Genomic DNA, 17,306 nt, shown 5'->3' on the forward strand with positions numbered 1-17,306 from the left:
TTAATACAATGCTCTATATTTTATGGTTTGACTTTGTTTGTTCCTAAGTCTTTGTTTAGGCTGAATTTATTCAATGTCTTGGGTATTTACTAATCATCTGGGTCTTCAGCACTTACATTTGGTCATCCATTGAGGATCGCAAGATCCATAAGACTAAGTCCTTGTATACTAGCAAACATTGATAGTCCTATTTGTCTTGTCACATAATCACCAAATTCACAATTATTACCCTAACAAGGATACTCAGTTCATTAGGGGAGAATTCTCACCTGAGTTGCATTGACAAAGTGTGCATAACCACATATCAACTACCTCGGTTTTTAGGGAAAGTGTGGCAAAACCCTACAACTCTTGGTTAATTGGTGACCTGAACTAAAACTAGAACAATCTACCTAGCTAACACTGGCCTCATCGAACACCATGATCCATAACAAGATAAAAATTGTAGCATAACCACGGATAACAATACCATGCCCTAACAAAAGGGTGAAATTATTTTGTCAAATACACAAAAGATTTGCATATCATTTCATTAATAAGAGAGAATAGACAAATACAAGGGTAGCGAAAGGAGAAGCCCTCCCACCTAAAGGTACACCCAAAACATTAAATTCTAGGAAACTATAAGAGAGGCGTCCACATAAAGTACAAAGTAGGGAACAAGCTATACTCAAAACTAAAATCACATGCATCACATAAATGACATGACCAGGAGATCTTGGAGATCTTTACCTCCAACTAAGCATTAGAGGACACACTTACCTGCCACTACATGTAGGATTGTCATGACAATTTGTCTCATGGCATAGTTTAGTCACTGTAGTGCTTACATATTCCCCATTCCACTACAATGATGTGTGAATTGAGACCTTTCATGATTTCTTTTGGCGCAAGGGTGAAATTGTGGCTAAACCATGAATAAGACAAAACACAAAGGTGAAATTGTGGCATAACTATAGATCACAACACTATACTACATGATATCAAGGATCACAATAATGTCATCATAAGTTTGGTAGCCATGACTTTGGATGTGTTGAATGAGAACGATGGATCTCCACACTTTGCCTCCACTCCAATAGAATCATCGGCTTTTTCGCTCACCATAAGGGATATTGGTGTATTCACCTCCATGCCATTAGAATCATCATCTCCCATCATGTCACATTCGGTGAATCCACTTTCCCTTTGCTAAGTAGCTCTCTTTTCCTGTTCATGAGGACTTCTCCTTACATGATTTCTCTGCCCAGTGTTGCTACCAATTGGCATAGCATAACCCCTATTTCCTCTAGGTCCTTAAATCTATTCTCTTGTGACCTCATCTAGTATAGGTATGCCCTTCGATGCTGGCATCGCACTACCAGGTGTAGTAGTGCTTGCATCAGCCTCCCTTGCACCATCGAGCTCACCCCTAGACACTAACACCATAGTACCATTTGCGGTATGGTACTTCCTGCATTGGCCTCGCCGGCACCTTGAATGGCACCCCAGCTACCTCCAATGGTGCCTCCCACCACACATGGCCTCGCCTACGCTTCCAATGATAGCTCTGCCATGAGCAGACATGCTGCACCACCCATGACATCTGTTTCCTACTAGTGTTGTTGCTCCCATCCCTAGATGCCCTCCCTATTCTAGAGTAGCGCTTTTCTTAGGTGCACACACACCATACATAGTCAACTGTGCCCTCAACATAATCATGTGTCAAATCATCGGGCCTCCTAAACTTCTTGCTAATGTCATTCATGTTCAGTTTATGTTCAACCAACACATCATGACCACACGAGCTAAGCGGGCTTTTCGGGTGCCTACCCTCTGTACCTCATGGCACCTCTATCCGCTATGCCATAAACACATCAGGCTACCCTCACTAACCTAAATTGGCGAGCTACTATTGAGGAAGAACATGCTATGCTTCTGTAGAACAACATGTGATCTTGTCCCGCATCCGCTGTGAGCTAATGTCATCTCTAACAAATGGATTTTCAAACACAAGCAGTTCCATGTTTCACTTGAGAGACATAAGGCTCACTAGGTCCTCTGTAGTTTCACATAGTGCCCTAGTGGATTTCTCTAAGACTTTTAGGCATGTTGTCTAGCTAGCGACAGTATGCACAATTCTCTCTCTAGCATTGTGAAGAATGCCTTCCTCCATGGCACCCAATTTGAGGCTGTCTATTGTCCACCTAAGAAACCCCTATATGATCTCAAGTAGGCCCCCTGTGTATGGTACAGTGGCTTCATGAAATATCTCCTATATTTGGGATTTGTGTAGGCCAAGTCCGACACATGGATGTTCTTCTATCATGAGGTTTTGATCTTGTGTGTTTGCTCCTCTATATGGGTGTCATTGATCTCACAACTTCCTCCCTTGGCTCTATGCCTGCTCACCATCATGGCTTTGCAACATGAGTTCTCCATGAAGGATCTTAGTGAACTTCATCACTTTGTTGACATGAATGTTCAGAAGTGCTCCAATGGACTCCTTATTTCTCAGTGGCAATATATCTTGGAGATCATGGATTCTATTGGCATTACATATTGCAAATATTGCTCTACGCCAATTGACACTAATCCCAAGATCTCTACTATGGATGATTCTCCTATTCGGGACGCTATTGAATTCTAGAGTTTCCCTAGTGCCCTTGAGTACCTTATTTTTAGGCGACCTGACATATCCTACACCTTTCAATTGGTTTGCTTGCATATGCACAATCCATAGGAACCTCACCTCATTTCCCTCAAGCACATCTTGCACTATCTTTGTGGCACCCTTCACCTAGGGCTTCTCCTTTAATCCACATCCTAGCAAAACCGTGTGGCTTACTTCTGATATTTTTTGTGCAAGCTGTCTTTTTTTTGTGAGACCCAGTTACAGATGCAAACGCTCACATACACGAGTGCACACTCACTCCTATGAATGCACGCACACACATCCTACCCCTATGAGCACCTCCGAAGAACTGAATTGGACCGGCAAATCTTGAGATTGTTGAAGTTATCACAGGCGCATCGCTGTTGACAGGTACGTCGCCTACCACTGAAAGAATAGCACTGTTAAACCCTAGAATAAATCCAGGAAAATACGAGCACCCGTGTCAAGTCGGGGACTTGAACTCAAGCGGACAGGTTCCTTCACAAGGAACCCAACCAGCTGAGCTACGCGCTCAGTTCGCTTTTGTGCAAGCTGTCTAAACACTAACAAATCCACCTCTAGCTATATGATCTTCCTCAGGGATAAAATCCTCTCCTGGTCTTCAAAGCATTAAAACATGTGTCCCTTTTCACATCGGAAGCTAAGTATCATGCCATGGCTAACGTTGTTGCCGAAGCCACCTGAGTGTGCCAACAAACTCATGGAGCTTCACACACCTCATCACCATGCTATATTGGTCTACAATGACAATATCAACACAGTCTAAATGTTAAGCAATATATATAGTTCAGCATTAGCGCACCAAGCACATCGAGATCGATCTACACTTTGTTCGTGAGCATGTGCACTACCGGACTCAGGCTCTTTGCCGAGTGCCTGTGACACTTGGAAAATCCCCATATACACTTGGCAAAGCCTTTGTCGAGTGTAACCCTTGGCAAAGATCACTCGGCAAAGCCGGTGACGGCAAAGGCCTCTTTGTCGAGTGTCTTTTGTTGGGCACTCGGCAAAGGCTTTGCCGAGTGCCCGTAAACCACTCGGCAAAGAAAAGTTGCCTGACGGCGCCAATTGACGGTGACGGTCGCTTTGCCGAGCGCCTCACGAGGGCACTCGGCAAAGCCCGCCCTCTTTGCCGAGTGTGGCACTCGGCAAAGGCAGGGAGGCTTTGCCGAGTGCCTTACTTGTAGCACTCGGCAAAGGCAGGGAGGCTTTGCCGAGTGCTTTACTTGTGGCACTCGGCAAAGCCTCCCTGCCTTTGCCGAGTGCAATGGCCATAGCACTCGGCAAAGCCTCCCAGCTTTGCCGAGTGTCTTGGTGATTGCACTCGGCATAGCTGGGAAATTTGCTTTTTTTTGCATTTTTTTTGTTTATTGCATCCACACATACATATATCACACAACCATCACATATATATCACATATCACACAACAATCACATATATCATACAGCCATCACATATAATCCATAACCATGACAAATATCATCACAAGTTGTCCACAAGTATCACATAGTCCACAAATATCATCACAAGTTGTCCACAAGTATCACATAGTCCACAAATATCATCCAAGTGCCGCCACAAGTGCCACCATTCACAAATAAGCATCACAAGCACAAGTCCATCTACCTCTATTGTTGACGGCCACTCCACCGGTCCCACTGCGACGGCAGTGTGCCCTGAGCTGGAGGTGTGCCATGAACATCATTCGATGCCGCCGATTGCCCCTGCACAAAAGAGAAGTGATTGCATGTGTGAGACAAGATTTAAGGTAGGTTCTAAAAACTTGAAAAAAGCAACACATTAGTGTCAGTTCGAAATTTTGGCAGCACCTCCCCTGCACGGTGAGGTGTCCAAAACCTACAACAAAACAACGGTACGATGACCGACAACCACATATGCATATTCACATATCATGGTGCATTTGTCTCAACATATCATTTGGATTCACATTCATATATCCATATCCACATTCACATTTAGATTTAAGGTAGAGAAACTCACAGGAGTGACAGCAGGATCATTTGGTGGAGTGAATATCATCGGTGGTGGAACATAGCCTGAGTGAGCTCCAAGACCTTGAATATACTAAAACATCTGCTCCATCCTCCGTCGATCCTCCTCAGCCCTCGCCTCAGCCTCCTCCCGTCGCCTCCTCTCTTCCGCCACCTCGGCCTACACAAAGTTGCAGGATTATGGAAACACCTCAAAAACCTGGCTAACAGTGAAATCTCCTATCTTCACATTGCCTGAGCTTGTAACCAAGAGATTGTCTGGTTTGATATCACCATGAATAACATTCTGTGTATGAAAATGACAAGTTTCAGTGTCACATTCAAGCTAGGAAACATGCGGCATAGTGCAAACTGCATAACATAGAAAAACAACCAAACATGAGCACATGGTTACTGGCACATGTAAATAAGTTAAAAAATGGGAGAAAAGAAACATTAGATGGGAGTCTGGGAACTGTGGGATTTACTTTTCTAGGCAAGCATGATCTATCATGCACAGCAGTGATGAATAAACTAAATAAGAATTTTAGCATTGTTGTGTCATTCGCATTGGATCTACTGTGCAGGGGATGGCCAGGTGGTGTAACTTCAATTAGGGTATTACATTGAAATGAGAGAAAAGAAGAGTTGAGAGATATCGCCAACGATTTAGAGACTGGAGAGATTATTTCTTGCTTACTTTCACTACTACAGAATGGACTTGTTGTCTCGGACGGTAACGGCCTTTAGTCCCGGTTACCGCGCCGGGACAACGATCCCGGGACTAAAGATGGAACCTTCAGTCCCGGGTCATCGAGCTGGGACTAAAGAGGGACCTTTAGTCCCGGTTGGTGTTACCAACCGGGACTAAAGGCCCTCCAGCCGAGCAAACCTGGCCGCACCCTTTAGTTCCCGTTGATAACCCCAACCGGGACTAAAGGTTCCCTTTCTTTTTCTTTTTTTTGTTTAATTTATTTTCAGTTCAGTTACACATATTTGTTTAATATATAATATGTTTTTATGTACGTATTCTACGCTGCTAATATAAATACACGCACGCAAATAATTACATCTAATTCTCATCTCGAGCATTATTATATTCGAATAAAGTATGAAACTATATATATTATAGATATATATGTATATATACAACACTTTCATAATCTTGTTCTCGAAAATAACGATATCAATAAACATTTAATTTACATCATTAGTTCCTTAGATCAAAGTAGAACTCGCCGTTGGGATTTAACACTTTTTCTAGAAGATATCCTGCTATTGACTCTTGAACTGCTTTCAGATGGTCTTTTTGCATGACCCTTCGTTTCAACCATTCAGTCTTGCATTTGAAATAAAAGGAAAAGTATTAATACATATATATATATATTCATTTAAAAATAAATAAATAATTGATATATACGTACTCTGAGGACATCTTCAGGAGTTCTTCTTATGTATGCAGTGATAAATTCACAAACGTAGTATCCACACAAGTTATTACCTGGTTCCTGTCGCAAATACCACTGTACGAGAAGAAGATTATTCTCATCATCTCACACGTAAATTGAAGTACGATATAGTAATTAAACACGTGGGAAAGTATATATAGTATAACTTACTAGTATTTCAACTACATTAAGTGGTGCCTTGCAATCCTTGCGGTGTTGCCGAATAAACTCTTTCTAAACCCTATGCGACCAATGATGTACGATTGTTAATAAATTATGGCAAAGTTTATTCAATAATAGTTGTGCGCGAGAGATCGAAATTACCCCTGGATAATGTCTATCATATCTTGGTATAGTGCCCGCTCTTTTCTCAATGAGTTCAAGATTACTAACTGACTTGAGTTTAACTCAATGACAATGAGTATCCAGTAAAACCAGCATTAGTTTATACACACACGTACATGCATATAAGTTGTATTGATATTACATAAAATGTGTAGACTACATTATTATTAACACTTACTCAAAGTTGTACGGGAAAAGTATTGTTGTCTTGTCATGCTGCTTCACGAAGAACTTCATGATATTCGTCTGTGCTTCAGATACCCAGTGCTCCTTGACAATAATATCGGTTTTGAATACGATATAAGGATCAATGAAGCCAACACTGGTGTCTTGTATTCTTTGGAGCTCTGACATCTGGAATCTGTATATAAATATAAGTTACATGTGAGGATAATTATATACACGTACGCATGGAAGTGAGTTTATTAAATAAAAGTAAGAATCACTTACAAACAAAAGGAGCTAATGATTGATTTGTCCAGAGCGTCCAAGTGGAATAGTTGATGCAATTCTTCGAAACTAATATGTAAGATGTCATCGCCACGGAAGTAATGATGGTCTCTAAATCTGACAAAGATCCACTGCTCACCCCTGCCACACGCCTGCATGTACCACTTGTTGAGCAAGTACATTTGCGTACACAATTCATTCAGAGTCGTAGGGTTGTACAGACTTTTGCCAAATTTATAAGTCTTCTAGGTATCAACTTCCAGGTTCTGGATTGGAGCTTTGCCCGTCACTTGATCCAAGGTTAAACCAGTTTGTTCAAAAAAAGCATTAAGGTCTTGAACCGACACTTCTCCAGAGTTGTCTGGTCGATAGACTTCCATGTTGGAACCATATTCATTAGCAACAACAAGATTTTGCATTGGTTGCTTCTGTTGTCCGAGCTACGGGACATCCTTCCCTGATGCTCTTTTCCTTTTCTTATGTGCATCATGTGACTTCACGAGGGAGCGGTCATACTCTGATAGTGGCGGAGGCTTACAAACTTCAAGCATCTTTTTCTTGTGAGCTTCGACCTTCTGCCTCAGCTGATCTCGTGGTATGTAAAAGTACGACTTCTCCTTAAGCTTCGCTTGTCTATGCTTTTGGATATCTATAAAAAAATCTTTCACTTTTTTGTCTTCTTCAGCTGCTATTTGCTCATCAGTCTTTTTAGGAGGTATGTCTTGAGAAATAACTCTTTTTTTGGGGTCTTCTTTGCCGCCAGGACCTTAGACGTCTTTGTAGTGCGTCGCTGTGGAGGGGGTGGGGGCGGTGTTGGAGACCGGCGTGGAGGCGATGAGGCCGGTGTTGGAGTCCGGCATGGAGGCGTTGGAGATCGTTGTGGAGGCGGTGGGGCCGGTGTAGGAGTTGGAGATCGCCGTGGGGATGAAGTCGTCTCGCCCCCCACGACGCTATGATGAGATGGGGAATGAATGATTGGGTTAGGCTGGGGGGAGACCCTGCTACAAAAACAAGTTGTGGGTCAATTATTTTTGAAGCCAATATAAAATTAATGGAAAAATAATATTTCATTCACTTTCATTCGTACCTAGGGTGAGGTAGGGGAAGCGGTGGCGCCCCAGGAATGATGATGAAGCATTTGCGCCATTGAATAAATGTCTTCTCTGCTTCTCCTAGTGTCTTCTCCCCATCACCGCCTTCAATGTCAAGAGGAACATTGCTGTAACCTTTGAGCACTCTATCGACCGAGATGCTAGCATATCCAGGTTGAATAACTGACCCATGGATTCTTGGTGTCTTCGTTCGGTCTATTGGAGATACAACCCCGAGAGCCATCATGATTGATGCATTATTACCATCTGGAATGTGCAGCTCACATGTTGTTAGAGGCTCGGTAATGTCATCAACAGGGAAGCGCAACCCAGCGTCACCTTGAATAACTGGCAGCTCCGTGGAAGCACAACTGCTTTTCATCTGACCAACGGGGCTAATGGTGACTCCTGGCGTTGATTGCGATTGCATTTGACTCATTGCTAGCTGCACTTGCCTCTTGATCTCCTCCTGCATTCTTGCCTCAAGAGATTTTTCTCGTTCACGTGATTCAAGCAATGCTTGTCGTGACTCATTAACAAATTGCTCCAATACACGGATTCGGTCTGCCTCCTCATCCTTCTTTCTCTGGCGGCTTCTGTAGGTATCCCTGTCTGCTGGGAATGCTTGTAGCCACGGAACCGCCCCATAGCCTCTTGTTCGACCACCGTGTTCGGGATTCTCTAGGGCATATGTCAATTCATCCTTTTCTCTATTGGGCTTGAAAACACCACTATTAGCTTCTTCCCTAGCACGAGCTAGTCTCTGTGTTGCTCTCTCAATTTTTTGGCCAAAAATTAGCTTGCCAGTGTCTGGGTCTAGGCTTCCCCCATGAGCGTAGAACCAATTCTTTGCGCATTGAGGCCAGTTCTTCTCTATTGTTTCAGGTATGATTCCCTTGGCAGTAATCTCTGCTTCTAGGTTCTGCCACTTGGGAATAGCACTCCTATAACCACCTGATCCCATGCGATGATGGTATTGCTTCTGTCGGGCATTCTGCTGATTCCTCATCACACGTTCCTCACTCTCTTGAGATGTCTTGTATTGTACGAAGTCATCCCAATGGGACTCCAACTTGACAAACGCCTTAGCATTGAAATTCGGTGTTTCATTCTTCAAGATAAACTTTTTATACAATGTCTTCTTCCAACTCTGGAACAATGTTGCCATCTTCTTCATTGTCCAATCCCTCACTAGCTCCTTCAAAGCATCATCTGCTTGTAATGTGAAATGCTGAGTGATATCTCTCCAAGCTAGGTTCTTGTCACGATCAGATACAAAACTAACATTAGGAGTGGATATCTTCTGCTTCCATTCACGAGCACTAACTGGGATCCTATCCCTTACAATGAACCCACATTGATTGACATATGTCTGAGCATGTGGTCCCAATGGTTTGCCGGTGTCGGTGTCGAATTCTGATATTATGAAATGGCCCTCTAATGGCTTTTTTGGCCCTCGGACTTTCCTACTCTTGCCGGTGGTTGATGTAGATCCAGAGACTGGCTACATGAGTAGAAACACAATGATTAACAACAAATATACGTACGCATGCATCTATAAGAGATGATAGATAATCGAATATACCTCGCCAGTATTTTCTTGCGCGACAATTTGATGATCTTCAACCATCGGCATATTCAGGATATCCTCATAATCAGCAAAGTACTGACTCATGTCATCTACATCCACATTGGTGCCAGCATTGATAATATTCGCCATTATGTCATCATTCAAGTTATCATCCGGAGCAGCCATTTGTATCTTCAAGATAACACATAGATAGAATTACTATGGCACATAACATAAGTACAATTTTCTCTCTCTCTCTCTCAACACATAGAATAAGTGCATATGTATATATCTCTAGATATGCATGTGATAACACATAGAATGTCTCTCTAGATACAATTTTCTCTCTCTCTCAACATATGGAAATAATTAAGTACATGTATATATACACATAGAAATAATTAAGTACATATATATGTATACATATAGAATCTCTAGATAGAATTAATTACTAAATCTAATTAAACCTAACATATATACATAGATAGAATTACTAAATCAAAATTAAATCTAACACATATATAGAGAGAGAGAGAGATAGAATAATAATTACTAAATATATCAAAAACTATAATAAAACTATCTAAAAAACTATCTTAATAAAGTACTAATTAAATTTTAATACATTTAAATCTAATTAACATATATCAACAACTATCTAAAAACTAAGAATAAACTACTAATTAAATTTTAATATATTTTAATCTAACATATATATCAAACACTACCTAAAAAACTATCTAAAAAACTATCTAAAAACTATCTATAAAACTACTATCTAAAACAGGCTATGGATGGCCATGCATGGCGGCTGGGCGTGCTGGCCGGCCAAGGGGCCGAGCAGAGCCGCGCGAGGACGACGTACGGCGGAGACTCGACGGCCGCTGGGCGGGGCTCGACGATGACGGCGGTGCGGGCGCGGCAGAGACGACGAGATCGAGGCTGGGCGGGGGTAGACGACGACGGCGGCGCGGGCGCGGCAGAGACGACGAGATCGATGTTGTAGATCGAAAAGTAGAAGATGAACCGTTCGATATATATAGGCCGAGACCTTTTAGTCCCAGCTTGTAGCACCAACCGGGACTAAAGATCCTTTAGTCCCGGCTTGACTAAAGATCCTTTAGTCCCGGCTGGTAAGCCGAACCGGGACTAAAGGTCCAACCCTTTAGTCCCGGCTCGGCTTACCAGCCGGGACTAAAGGATCTTTAGTCCCGGTTGGTGTTACCAGCCGGGACTAAAGGTATTTTTGGGTGGGCAATTCCGCCCACCCTTTAGTCCTGGTTCCTGGCCTGGGTCGGAACTGAAGGCCTAAAATTTTTGCAGCCCGCCAAAGTGTTGTTTTTTCATTAAGGATTGTAGATCTTGATGAGCTGCTCAAATGAGACACTACATGACCTCAGATGAAAAATCTCTGAATACCAAGTTTGATCATCTCAGCAAGATCTACAATTGTTACATAGCTCATTTCCCCATTTGAGAAAGTTTTATCAAACACTAGTCACAAATTCTTGAATCTCATATAGACTTTCTAAAACTATGTCACACACTTGTGAAATTTGAACTACATTTTATTCAAACTTTCTCAAATGAAAAAATGACCTATATAAGGATTGTAGATCTTGAAGAGCTTAACAAACTTGGTATTCAAAACTTTTCAATTGGAGACAATCTAGGGTTCTGAAAACTAGTTTGTAGGCGTCAAAATTTAAAAATCACAAATTTGAACCATCCAAACTATCTCAAATGGAAAGTTGACCAAAACAACAATTGTAGATCTTGATGATTGTAACAAACTTGGTATTCAAAACTTTTACATTTGAAGTCATTTAGAGTTCATAATACTAGAGTCAAAGTGTTGTTTTTTTATTTGACCAAATTTGACTTGGTCAAACTTGCTCAAATGAGACACTAAATGACCTCAGATGAAAAATCTCTAAATACAAAGTTTGATCATCTCAGCAAGATCTACAATTGTTACATAGCTCATTTTCCTATTGGAGAAAGTTTTATCAAACACTAGTCACAAATTCTTGAATCTCATATAAACTTTCTAAAACTATGTCACATACTTGTGAAATTTGAACTACATTTTGTTCAAACTTTCTCAAATGAAAAAATGTCCTATATAAGGATTGTAGATCTTGAAGATCTGAACAAACTTGGTATTCAAAACTTTTCAATTGGAGACAATCTAAGGTTCTGAAAATTAGTTTGTAGGCGTTGAAATTTAAAAATCACAAATTTGATCCGTCCAAACTATCTCAAATGGAAAGTTGACCAAAACAACAATTGTAGATCTTGATGATTTTAACAAACTTGGTATTTAAAACTTTTGAATTTGAAGTCATTTAGAGTTCATAATACTAGAGTCAAAGTGTTGTTTTTTCATTTGACCAAATTTGACTTGGTCAAACTTGCTCAAATGAGACACTAAATGACCTCAGATGAAAAATCTCTGAATACCAAGTTTGATCATCTCAGCAAGATCTACAATTGTTACATAGCTCATTTTCCCATTTGAGAAAGTTTTATCAAACACTAGTCATAAATTCTTGAATCTCATATAGACTTTCTAAAACTATGTCACAACAGTGCATCGTTGTATCATGCGGGCACAACAGTGAATTTTTTCTTGACGTATGACCCTTGGTTATGATCTTGTCGTAACCATGGAGTGTCTTCATCATTTAACATGATGCTTGGATCTTTCTTCACTATGAAGGGTGGAATTCAGACATTTCTTTAATAATCTTCTGACAAGTCTGACTTGTCTTCAATTCCCACTATATTTATTTTCCCAGAAAGAACTATGTGGCGCTTTGGCTCATTGATCATTGAGTTGACGTCTTCGTTTTTTCCTCTCTTTGATTTTGTAGACATGTCTTTCACATAGAACATCTGACTCACATCGGCAGCAAGGACGAATGGTTCGTCTTTGTACCCAATATTGTTGAGGTCCACTATTGTCATTCCATACTCTTTGTCGACTGTTACCCCTCCTCTGGTCAGCTTCACCCATTGGCACCGGAACAAAGGGACTTTAAAATTAGGTGCGTAGTCTAGTTCCCATATATCTTTTATGCGGCCATAATATGTTTGTATATTCCCATTTGGATCTGTGCCATCTATGCGAACACCACTATTTTGATTGGTGCTCCTTTTATCTTGGGCAACTGTGTAAAATGTATTCCCATTTATCTCGTATCCTTAGTACGTGAGGATATGCCATGATGGTTGCCTAGCCAACAAATACAGTTGCTCATCAATATTGTCATCGCCTTGACATTCTTTTCGCAACCAACCACTGAAACTTTCCATGTGCTGACGCCTAATCCAAGCTTCTGTCTTCCCTGGAAACTTGGATCGTAAGAACTCCTTATGTATCTCGATGTACGGATGCACCAATGACGAGTTCTGAAGAACTGTGTAGTGTGCTTTATTGAAATAATCGTCTTCCATGCCAATATATGTTTTCTTCCCTAAAGTTCCTTTACCACTGAGTTTCCCCTCGTGTCGCGATTCGGGAACGCCAATCGGGGCAAGGTCAGGAATAAAGTCAACACAAAACTCAATGACCTCCTCTGTTCCATAGCCCTGGGCGATGCTTCCTTCAGGCTTAGAACGGACTTTCACATATTTCTTCAAGACTCCCATAAACCTCTCGAAGGGGAACATGTTATGTAAGAACACAGGTCCAAGAATACTAATCTCCTTCACCAAATGAACTAGGAGGTGTGTCATGATATTAAAGAAGGATGGAGGGAACACCAACTCAAAGCTGACAAGACATTGAACCACATCATTCTGTAGAGTAGCTAGTTCCACTAGATTGATTGCCTTCTGAGAAATTGCATTGAGGAATGCACATAGCTTCACGGTGGCTAGACGTACATGTGGAGGTAGAATTCCTCTTAAAGCAACTGGAAGCAATTACGTCATAAGCACGTGGCAGTCGTGGGACTTTAAGTTTAGGAATTTTTTCTCTGGCACATTTATTATACCCTTTATATTGGAGGAGAATCCTGATGGGACCTTGATGCTGCTTAGACATTCGAACATGCTGTCCCTCTCTTCTTTGCTAAGCGTGTAGCTAGCAGGACTTAAGTAATGACGTCCATCATCTGTCTTCTCTGGATGAAGGTTGTCTCGTTCTTTCATGCCCTGCAAGTCTTGGCGTGCTTCAAGTGAATCTTTTGGCTTCCCGTACACACCCATGAATCCTAACAGGTTCACACAAAGATTCTTTGTCAGGTGCATCACGTCAATTGCGTTGCGGACCTCTAGGACTTGCCAATAGGGTAGCTCCCAAAAGATGGACTTCTTCTTCCACATGGGTGCGTGTCCCTTAGCATCTTTGGGAACAGATTCGCTGCCTTGTCCCTTTCCAAATACTACTTTCACATCCTTGACCATTGCGAGTACATCTTCCCCGGTTCGGTTATGAGGCTTCTTCCAGTGGTCTGGCTTACCTTTAAAATGCTTACCTTTCTTTCTTACTTGGTGATTCAAAGGAAGGAATCGACGATGGCCAAGGTACACGACCTTTCGACATCTTTTCAAATATATACTGTCAAGGTCATCAAAACAATGTGTGCATGCATTATATCCTTTGTTTGTCTGACCTGAAAGATTACTTAAAGCAGGCCAATCATTGATTGTTACGAACAACATTGCTCGTAGGTCAAAGTGTTCTTGTTTGTACTCATCCCAGACACGTACACCTGGTTTGTTCCATAAAACTAGAAGTTCTTCAACTAATGGCTCCAGATAGACATCAATGTTGTTGCCAGGTTGCCTCGGACCTTGGATGAGGATTGGCATCATAATGAACTTCCGCTTCATGCATAATCATGGAGGAAGGTTGTAGATATATAGAGTAACTGGCCAAGTGCTATGACTAGTGCTCTGCTCCCCAAAAGAATTCATACCATCTGTACTTAAGGCGAACCTTAAGTTTCTAGCCTCATTTGCAAACTCTGGAAATTCCCTGTCTATCGCTCTCCACTGGGTGTCTCAGCATATTGTCTACCTTACGGTCTTCTTTATGCCACCGCAACAACTTTGCATGGTCTTTATTTCTAAACAAACGTTTTAAGCGTGGTATTATAGGAGCATACCACATAACCTTGGCAGGGATTTTCTTTCTAGGACGTTGTTCACCCTCGATGTCACCAGGATCATCGCGCCTGATCTTATACCGTGCTGCTTTACATACCGGGCATTCATCCAAATTCTCGTATTCATTGCCATGGTAGAGGATGCAGTCATTAGGACATGCATGTATCTTCTGGATTTTTAATCTCAAAGGGCAGACAACCTTTTTTGCTTCATACGTAGTGGTAGGCAATTCATTTGGCTTCGGAAGCATCTTCTTTATGAGGTTCAATAAATTCCTAAATGCCTTGTCGGATACACCATTCTTTGCCTTCCACTGTAGCAATTCCAGTGTTGTACCCAGCTTTTTTTGCCCCTCTTCGGCCGTTGGGTATAGCAACTTCCTATGATCCTCAAGCATGCGCTCGAACTTAACTTTCTTTTTTTCACTTTCGCATTCTTGTTGTGCATCACGAATGGCATCACCAAGAGCATCACCGAGATCATCTTCTGCCGCTACCTCTTCTTCATCTCTCCCCATTGTAGTATCATCAAAGGCACCATACTGAGCAATAATGTCATCAATGTCTAAATCTTCTCCTTCACCTTCTTCCATCATGACCCCGCTTTCTCCATGCTTAGTCCAACATATATAGTTTGACATGAAACCTGACTTAAGCAAATGTGAATGAAGACTCATTGAGCTTGAATATTCCTTTAAATTCTTACATATGGCACATGGACAGCACATGAAACCATCCCGCTTATTTGCCTCGGCCACACCTAAGAAATAGTGCACGCCCTCAATAAAGTCTTGGGAGCGGCGATCGGCATTGTACATCTAATGGCGTGACATAATCTGCATTACACGACAAATTATGAAAACCTTGAACATAATTAAGTATTTTATTACACAACATAGATGACACACACACGGTTGATTAATTAACTAAGCCTGGCTACAACGTAAGCAATCCTAACTATCACTAAACAAACTAAAACTACAATGCACTTCAGTAACATAATTATTTTGTGATCGTACGCAACTAAAACAGACAAATCATTCTTCTGTTGAATATCAATAAGCTTCTCCTGCTGGCTCACTGCCTCATTATCAGCAGCCGCTACCTCAAGCGCACCCGAATTCTGCACGTATGTAGCATAATCTTCCTCCCAGTACCAACCATCGCATCCATTGCCCTCCCACTGAAATTAAAGCAAAAAAATATTTAGTAAAAAATATTCAAGAAAAGCAGGTCAATTAGCCATAATAATCAAATGCGTAAGAAACTCACATCGCGATCCGGGCACTTGTAGAAAACACGACCCTTGTTGGGTCCCTATCTCTTGACTCGTACTCCATCACAATCTTCTGCTTACACTTGCCGCAGATAATGAGAGGGAGTTCTGGCCTCAGTCGTTTCGCAACCGAACGAGAGGCCGAGGATCTGGTACCAGTTGTCATCTACTTTCTATACTTATTTTTGCAAACTAGTGTAAATTTCACATTTTCTAAAATGATATATTTAAATAAAACTAAAATTATTTATTTATCTAACTAAACCATGAAATATGTACTATGTATAATAGTAAAATACCAAACTATCAAGTGATTTTACTATTGTAAATTATCATGTGATTTTGAGCTAAAAATGACATAGAAATCACATAGCTCAAAAACATGTTTCAATAAATAACCATCCGTACTAGTTGACCTTGCTTACGTGATCATCTCGGCGAGTATTTCTCCACCGGACGGCACCGTACTTGGCCAAGGAAGAGCTCCGATTCTACGAGGAAGGCAACACGGTCTTCCACGACCGTTGCCGCTCTCCCTCGTAGAATCAAAGCTCCTCCTTGACGTCCGTTACCGCTCGGCAGAGAACATGCTCGCCGAGATGAACACGGTCCGCAAGTTCAACTAGTACGGATTTTCTATAATTTTCTAACTATTTTCTAAGTTTTTCATTTTATGGAAAATCTAATTCTAAAAAATAAAAGGCATGATTTCTAAGTAATTTATTTTATGGAAAAAATAATTCTAAGTGACTTGCTCGATATCGGCGAGCTCGCTGGCGTTTAGGTTGCCGAGGATAGTAACATTTGTAGATGACATTTGTAGGTCTGAAGTTATCAAATATCCATCAAATTATTGCTCAAAAACATGTTTCAATAAATAACCATCTGTACTAGTTGACCTTACTTACGTGATCATCTCGGCGAGCATTTCTCCACCGGACGGCACCGTACTTGGCCAAGGAAGAGCTCCGATTCTACGAGAAAGGGAACACGGTCTTCCACGACCGTTGCCGCTCTCCCTCGTAGAATCAAAGCTCCTCCTTGACGTCCGTTACCGCTCGGCAGAGAACATGCTCGCCGAGCTGAACACGGTCCGCAAGTTCAACTAGTACGGATTTTCTACAATTTTCTAACTATTTTCTAAGTTCTTCATTTCATGGAAAAATTAATTCTAAGATCACGTAAGCCGCCGGGGATGAGGATGGCGCATGCTCCAGCAAGGACGAGCGAGGCGTGATTTTGTGAACTAATTTAATTTTTGTTTATCCAAACATATATGCAAATCATCATGTGATTTTGAGCAAAAAATGACATATAAAATCATAATAAAGTCCAATATATAAAGTTACACATGCATATAC

Source organism: Miscanthus floridulus, chromosome 9 (genome assembly GCF_019320115.1).
Source record: "Miscanthus floridulus cultivar M001 chromosome 9, ASM1932011v1, whole genome shotgun sequence".
Lineage (NCBI taxonomy): Eukaryota > Viridiplantae > Streptophyta > Magnoliopsida > Poales > Poaceae > Miscanthus > Miscanthus floridulus.